The 8,982-nt window shown below is 31.4% G+C and overlaps 1 long non-coding RNA gene and 1 pseudogene across 1 annotated transcript; one reads left to right on the forward strand and one right to left on the reverse strand.

Annotated features, from left to right (window-relative positions):
• The window catches only part of LOC141292873 (multidrug and toxin extrusion protein 1-like), a 341,992-nt pseudogene that overhangs the window by 258,879 nt on the left and 74,131 nt on the right, over window positions 1–8,982 (forward strand).
• On the reverse strand, window positions 126–4,433 carry LOC141292223 (uncharacterized). Its single transcript, XR_012340467.1, has 3 exons — window positions 2,339–4,433; window positions 2,003–2,145; window positions 126–1,446 (listed from the first exon to the last, which is right to left on the reverse strand). It is a non-coding gene; the product is annotated as an uncharacterized lncRNA (long non-coding RNA).

Here is an 8,982-nt window from a genome sequence, read left to right on the forward strand (position 1 = left end):
CAATTCATTTTAGCTTCATTTTTATTTTGTAAATACATTTAGTTTATCTTTAGTTTGTTTTTTAGACATCAAGAGTGGACAGGTGATGGTTAAGGTGTTAAACTGACCAAACTTAGTATGATTTTCACCCAACCGCTCTACTGCACTTCCACTCTTCCCCTCTCTACTGCTGTTTTGCCTAATAATGATTGGCTTATTTGGAAACTTTTAAACAACTCTTAAAAGTTTCCATTGTCAAACACTTGCTACACACCGAATTTGAATTTCAAGTCTTTAGCTTTACACAGCTTGCAAATCGTACATAGCGGCTTATTTAATATTACAGAGACTTTAGTTGTTAAAAGGTAGAACTTCAGCAAATGGCTCCAAGGGACAACATTATACACCATTTTATGAAGTTGCACTACATGGGATTCGAACTCACAACGGGGTTCAAGCTTTGGAGCCAGTGGGTCAGCAGAGTGTTCCACACAGTTTACACACAGTCAACTGGCTCCAGAAGAGAGGTTTAGGAGTGAGAATGAGCTCACAAAAGCACGATTTAGCATTGTAGACAGATTAGCAGAGGCATTTCTGGAGAACAGAAGTGAACATCAAAAATCTGTTCTGTCATTTCTGTGCAGCTCATGTTAAAGAGTAAATGAGTAAAGTTATGAGTTAATATAACTATATAACAAAAAATGGTGCAATTAGTACAATACTCAAAAGAACAGATCATTATGTGCATTCTTAAAGAGAATCCCTTGTAAAAGTCACATTCCAAAAACTGATACAATTCACTTGTTGAAGAATTGTTTTTAATATCACTTTTGTTTCAACAAATTTCAAGAAACAGTAAACAATTTAACAAAGTTTTGCAGTTTTAAAATATTATACATATTCCAACAACAAAAAACATGGCATTTAAAAAACTAGAGAGAATGAGGTGTAGGAGTGATATTGTCCTGTGTTTTGTTTACACAGATGACAGTGCTTGATTCATTCAATGAAACATCTAATAACTCCTCATCACTGGTATGAGCTAAACAATTTCTCTCTACACTAGTGATTTCCAAACAATCATTGTAAGTGATTGTGAGCGGGTCAGTGCTTAGAAAAAGGTCCTCAATATCTTGCGAGTCACATGTAGACAAGTTAAGGTCCTGAGAGATGAATTTTGCTACAACGGCGTTCGAAATTGTAAGGGTCATCTTGGTGAATAGGTTCTAGAGTTGTGCTCGGAGTTGTTGTCAGCTTCTTTATATTTTGAATTTGTCTAGTTTTAAGGTTTTTAAAACTGTATGATTTACCTAGTTCAAGTTGGGAGATGTGTTTTTCCCAAAGTGCAAGTACGATTTGTCCAGATGAATCTTGGATGGAACATTCTTGTATTTCATAGTACCCGTCCCAGGCTTTAATATTCGTTGGTGCATTTAGTTTGCAGACCGTCGCACAAACTTTGGATACCTGAAAGTAAACAAAATGAATGCACATTTATTACTATTAGGATTAAAACGATCAGTTATGTGTACAGACCAGACAGTTTTTTTCTAACATTAAGGGGGAAATATTGCAGGCAAAAACACTTGAGACTGAGATTGTGGGCTTTTGTATAAAGTTTTCTAAAGTCCTTCAGTAAAAACATGTGCTTTTAATATATCAACACAATTAAGAAAAATTTGAAACCGACTAGATTTTTATACTAGAAGTGTATGCAAATTAGTGCATATTAAATAATGCCTCATGTGCATATTTAAACCTAACATCTTAGAAAACTTGTAATAAAATTTTTGGATTTATCGGTGTCGGTAATGAAGTGCTTAAGTAAGGTGATTACTATTATTATACTTTATACTAAGACACCGTATTGACCTGCAGTGTCTTGCCATAATATTAAAACTTATATCTATAGTTTATATATAATCTATTAAAGATTATAGTAGAAAACAAAAAGTAATATTTGTCTGTTGCATAGAAACTTACAGATTTCAAATCTACACAGTTTATAAAAAACACAAGTTACCCATTTTCCTGGACCCAATGATTTTACTTCCTCAATGGATTTTCGATTGACATCTTTAGGTGTTCTGTGAGGAAACTGAAGCTCCGTAACCTCAAGCAAAGTATCACGATCACATTGAACATAATACTCAGAACTGCTGAGACCTATAATACATAAAATAAGAAAAATTGATAAGGCCACTGGCTTGATAGGATAGGTTTACATTATTAAATGTGTTGTACAATGTAGAGTTGAACAAACTTTAAAACAAACTAAAATATGTAAAATTGGTTAACAAACAAACAAAAAACAACAACAACAACAACAACAACAACAACAACATGTAGCCACACTTACTTGGTTTTTTTGATATGTTTGAGAGTTTTACTGCTGTCTGATTTGATGCTAAATTGGTCCATGTGTGATGTTTCTCCGGTGCAAAAACTACAGCTTCATGGTACTCGTTACGATCTGTTTGCAAAATCCCATTAAAATATTTGCTGTTGTTTCTTGAGAGTTTCACATGTGAAACTGCATGTATGTAACCATACATGCAGTTTTCTGATTCAGTCACTTGTTTGATTACACCTTGTTTCATTTTTGCCATTGTTTCCAAAGAGGTGGCAAGCACAGCAATTTATACTATGTAGAATTACATAGCCAGTAGTAGTAAATTAACAATCAACAGACAATTCAATTAAGCAATTAGAGAGGTAGGAGCAGCATGTTCATCAAATCAAGGAGTTAATTATATTACAATTTGGAATATAAGTTTAGTTAAGGTAATGTTTAGAAAATGGAATTGATATATTGCTGGGAAAAAAAAAACAGTGTTTTTGTTTTTGAAATTACACTGAGTAAAGTACAGCTGACCTTTTTAATGGTCTGAGTGATGAAGTTAAGATATATTTTGAGTGTTAAGATGATTTTAAAGAAATGATTTGGACATTTGCAGTTCAGATTTTGTGTAATTTAATGTTCAGAAAATGCAACGAAATGTTGGGTACATCTGTCACAGTTATAGACTTTTAGTTGTTTCTTTTTCTGTTTAAGTTATCCTGCCTTGTTTGGTTTTGTTGACCTAGTTTTCCATTATTTCTTTGATTGTGTCATTTTTATTTACCTGTGTCTTGTCATTAGTCTTTGATTTGTCTGTATATTGAAGTTTCTGTCTGTTTAGTTTCAATTTGGTGGGTGTTGTTAATGTCTACGTGTGTCTCCGGCCTTCCTGTATGTTGATTTAGCTATTTGTGGAAATATTAAAGACATTTATTTTAAATTGTTCTCTGCATATTGTGTAATTTTGATAAGCAATTTTTAAGGGAATGGTTTTTGCTGTTGATGTGTTATGAATAATTTGTCATTTATGTGTGCTTTTTGTGGCTTATGTATACCTTGTAGGTTTAAGCTTCCCAATTTGATTCATGTAGAATATAACTTACTTTTCATTAAATAAAGAATATAACAGAAAAGGGTTTTATTTTTATGATCATTATTGGGCTACTTTGGGTTTGAGCAGTTAAGAGACATGCACAAATCAATTTAATTGTATATTTTGTTGAGTCTTCTTTGCCTTTTTTAACAGTAGGTATTTTAATTTGTTTTAAGATTTAATGATACATTTATAATTATTGTATTTTAAGTGTGATGAAGCATTAGCAAGTTTTATTTGCATGTGATTCAATGGTGTACATTTGGGCTGCTCAATCCTGTTTCTGGAGATCTATCTACCTGCAGACTTTTCTTCCAGCCCAGCTCCTACACAGCTGTCTGAAATTATCATGTGCTACTTAAGAGGTTAATTAGCTGGTACAGGTGTGTTTGTTCAGGGTTGGAGCTGAAGTCTGTAGGATAGTAGGTCTCCAGGAACAGGGTTGGGCACCCCTGGTGTACATTATCATAAAATCATGTATTGTCAACCAGAACTTTTTGTATTTCAGTGAAATCTTTTGATTAAAACAAGTTTTATTTTGGTTTTATTAATTTGCATACCTGTTTGTTTGAGGCAAAAATCAAAGAAGCAGTCTAGAGAATAAAGAATTTAAGAAATATTTAATTTGTTGTAGGCTTTTTATAGTGTTTTTTGTGCAGTGTCAAACCCCAAGTTAAACCATAGTCAATGAAGACAGAGTCATATAAGGGTTCCTCATTAACTTTTGCAGTGAAAACTTTAATAAAACAATACAACAATATTGAGAGTGCAATGTTTTGAGTAAAATCACATTATAAATTACTGTAAAAAACTACTCTTCTTGCTTTAGTAGTAGTTACAATGGCTATTAGCATTGCTGAAAGGTTGTACACAATGGCAAACAACCATTTGTAGCAGCTTCTTAAACATCTTTTTAACAAAATCATTACTAATATATGATATTTACCTTGTCTATAAATAAACTTTTACAACATTACCTCTATGATGTTTTATAGTGGATGGCAATGTATTATTAGAGAAAGCAAACCATGTCTGTCTAATTGTTTTCATGAAGAACGAGGAGCATTAACTGGAAGTGACATGTTGTTGTTCTTCTTCTTTGGTGTTTTATGGCAGCTGGCATCCAATGTGTTTCATTACTGCCACCTACTGTGCTACATTCCCTTTACATTATATTTTTGTCCAGTCCAGTTTCTTTTTAAAATTCTAATAAGCATTTTATACCTTCTTGTTTCTCTGCACATTCTAAAATACTTTTAACATTTCCCTCTATTTGTTCTAAACTCTGCAGTTGGGTCATCATTTTTGGTATGTGACATGAAATGAAACAAAATTAATTTTACAAACAAGGTAGATAGATTTCCACCTAGAATGTGTACTAAAATATTTAAAATATTTGAAAGTTAAATTCCTTAAGGGGCAACACAGGTTTATTAAAATCATTTTCAACCAACAACATATAATCACACATTTTTGCTGTCTAACTTCCTGTTTATTCACAATTGCAGAAATACATATGAAGATGAAAATAACAAAGTGGAGCCAGGGAGATTATTCAACTAAAAATATCAAGAAAATTTAATTTAATTTAATTTGCTTATGTTCCAATCAAAATAATTAATAAGCCAAAGATTGCTATAATCATCCTATCTGATTCTGATCACATAATTTTCTGGGGCACTTAAGAGTTCAAGTGAGAATCAACATAGAATGAACAAAAACACCCTTATTTCTAACTCTAGAAGAAGAAATAATTAGTACATTGATCCACATATTTAAGTAATCAAATTTACACATTTCATAAGGCTGCAACACACAGGACTCAAACCCACGTTCTCTGCATAAGCCCAGAAAACATGGGCTATATTTAATAAGCTCAGTCAAAATCATAGTTAGAAAAGCACAACATCTAAAAAGAAGCAACTTCAGCATCATGAGTTTTCACAGTAACTATGGTGGTTTGGGAATGTGCTACATTGGATTCAAACCCATGATTTGAAAGGTTCAGTGACTGTGTAGTTGTGGTAGTCAGAGCACAAAAGCATGTTTAAAAAGCATATTTCCATTCTAATGGTGATTGGTGCATTTGTGGTCATGTAGCCTATTTAAAGCTTGATTACACAGGTGTTGGTGATTTCTGATCTTGTTTCTTCAACAGGTAAGTTTCAAGATTTTCATTTTCCAAACTAAGTAAAACTCATTTTTTCATTAGATATTATTAAACTCTTTAATATTCCCATTCATAGCTAAAGCTGCTTGTTTTTTTATGTCAATTGTATATTATTAAAAACAAATAAAAGTTTAATACACTTAGGTTTAATTTTGGTTTTGGGTACTGCAGTTTTGTTTTTGCTTTCATCAACTATAGGGATACAAAATACAGTACTTTGTTTATGCAAATTACTTTTTCATGGTTTTATTTAATATTTTTTTCTGTGTAGTTTAGTACAGCTTTGATTACAGTTATCAGTTAGGCTTCCAGTTATGTTTAGGATAGATTTTAAAGTACTTTTACTTGTTTTTAAAGCACTCAATGGCCTAGGACCTACATACTTTGCAGATATGCTTACTGAATATAAACCTAACCGACAACTCAGATCTCTAGGATCGAGTCAGTATGTAATATCAAGGGTTCACACAAAACAAGGGGAATCTGCTTTTATCCATTATGCCGCCCACAGTTGGAATCAGCTTCCAGAAGAGATCAGATGTGCTAATACATTAGCCACATTTAAATGCAGACTCAAACTCATCTGTTCAGCTGTGCATTTATTGAATGAACACTGTGCTACGTCCGAACAGATTGCATTATTTTATGTATAATCATTTTACTGCGTTAATTTTTAAATCAAATTTTTTAATCATCTTAAATGTTCTTAAATTCTCTGTTTTTATTGTTGTGATTTATTATTTTTAATTTTTATGATTTTTATGCTATTATGATTTTAATTCCTTTTATGTACAGCACTTTGAATTGCCATTGTGTATGAAATGTGCTCTATAAATTTGCCTTGCCTTGATTACGCAGGTGTTGGTAATCTCCAGGTTTGTTTCTTCAACAGGTAAATTTGTGTTTTAATTTTCCAAATTAAATAAAATGCCTTTTATTATTAAATATTATTAAACCGTTTAAATGAATATTCTCATTCAGAGCTAAAGATGTTTGTTTTAATGTTTTTTGTATATTTATTAAAAAAATAGAAATTTAATACATTTAGGTTGACTTTTGGTCTTGGGTACTGCAGTTTTGTAGATTTTATAGCTTTCATCAGCTAGGCTAAATATAGGGGTGTAAAATTCATTGCTTTGTTTATGCAATTTACTTTTTTCATGGTTTTATTTATTTTCTGTGTAGCTTAGTACAGCCTTGATTACACAGGTGTTGATAATTTCCGGTCTTGTTTCTTTAAGTAAGTTTGTTAAATTATACAAATAATATATTAAATAATTGTTTTATTAAATATTATTAAACTGTTTAAATGAATATTGTCATTCAGAGCTAAAGCTGTTTGTTTTAATATCATTTGTATATTTATCAAAAAAATAATTTTGATACAGTTAGGTTGACTTTTGGACTTGGTTACTGCAATTAAGTAGGTTTGTGTAGCTTTCATCAGCTAGCCTATAAATAGGGGGTTGAAATTCAGTGTTTTGTTTATGCAAATTACTTTTTTTTTTATGGTTTTATTTAAATTATTTTTTTCTCTATGTAGCCTACTACAACCTTGATTATCCTGACTACACAGGTGTTGGTAACTTCCAATCTTGTTTCTTCAACAGGTAAGTTTAAATAAAACATTTTTCTTATAAACAGTTTAAATGAATATTCCTATTTAGAGTTAAAGCTGTTTGTTTTAATATCATTTGTATATTTAAAAAAAATATATAGTTTAATACACTAAGGTTGACCTCTGGTTTTGGGTACTACAGCTTTGTAGGTTTGTGTGGCTTTATATACAGTGGGTTGCTTATGTAAATTACTTTTTATGGTTTTATAACGTGGAATAATGCATTGTTCTTGAGTGTTTTGCTGTCAGTACAGAAACGTATTTGATTATCTCTAAATGTGGTGACATAAGTAAGTGTTGGGCTCAAGATTCATGTTAGATCATGGGGAGAATGAATTAATATTTTGCTTTGCATTAGCAGTAATATTAGAAGCTTGCTTTATGCAGTGGTGTTGCACAGAACATTAAGTGGAACATAAACTAAATGTAATCTTATGTATACTATTCCAACATGGAAATATTTGTGGTAGTTTGTTTTATTAATTTGTTTATATATTTTTATTTTAGTCCTGTGAGATATTATCTTCAGATGATATTGAAATTATGTACAGCTTTGAATGGCATTGCCTTTATTGAGGCTTCAATCACAAATATAGTGTTCCTAGGCTTGCACATAATTGCTTAACTTAATATTTTAATTTAACATGCTGTAAATTTCAGATCAAACATCTTAAAACCCAAACTTGTAATGAGAAGCTGTTTATAAACCTGTTGTCCAATGAAAATGTCAGTTTGAATTAGTCTTTTCTCTGGCTTGATGTGTCACTTTGATGAAAATGAGTTGCAGTGTTATTGGAAAAGCTGATTATTTTCTTTCCTTTGTTTACATGTAGAGAAACGGGAGGTAAGGCATTCAAGTCAAGGTAAACCATAGTCAATGAAGACAGAGTCATATAAGGGTTCATTAACTTTTGCAGCAAATATTGCAACAATATTTTGCAACAATATTGAGAGTGCAATGTTTTGAGTAAAATCACATTATAAATTACTGTAACAAACTACTCTTCTCGCTTTAGTAGTAGTTACAATGGCTATTAGCATTGCTGAAAGGTTGTACACAATGGCAAACAACCATTTGTAGCAGCTTCTTGAACATCTTTTTAACAAAATCATTACTAATATATGATCTTTACCTTGTCTAAGGTCATAAAAATGAATGTACAACATTGCCTCTATGATGTTTTATAGTGGATGGCAATGTATTATTAGAGAAAGCAAACCATGTCTGTCTAATTGTTTTCCTGAAGAACCAGGAGCATTAACTGGAAGTGACATTTTGTTCTTCTTTGGTGTTTTATGGCAGCTGGCATCCAATGTGTTTCATTACTGCCACCTACTGTGCTACATTCCCTTTACATTATATTTTTGTCCTGTCCAGTTTCTTTTTAAAAATCTAATAAGCATTTTATACCTTGTTTCTCTGCACATTCTAAAATACTTTTAACATTTCCCTCTATTTGTTCTAAACTCTGCAGTTGGGTCATCATTTTTGGTATGTGACATGAAATAAAACAAAATTAATTTTACAAACAAGGTAGATAGATTTCCACCTAGAATGTGTACTAAAAATATTTAAAATATTTGAAAGTTAAATTCCTTAAGGGGCAACACAGGTTTATTAAAATCATTTCAACCAACAACATATAATCACACATTTTTGCTGTCTAACTTGCTGTTTATTCACAATTCTAGAAATACATATGAAGATGAAAATAACAAAGTGGAGGCAGGGAGATTATTCAACTAAAAATATTAAGAAAATTTAATTTAATTTGCTTATG

The sequence above is a fragment of the Garra rufa genome, chromosome 19, assembly GCF_049309525.1.
Source record: "Garra rufa chromosome 19, GarRuf1.0, whole genome shotgun sequence".
NCBI lineage: Eukaryota > Metazoa > Chordata > Actinopteri > Cypriniformes > Cyprinidae > Garra > Garra rufa.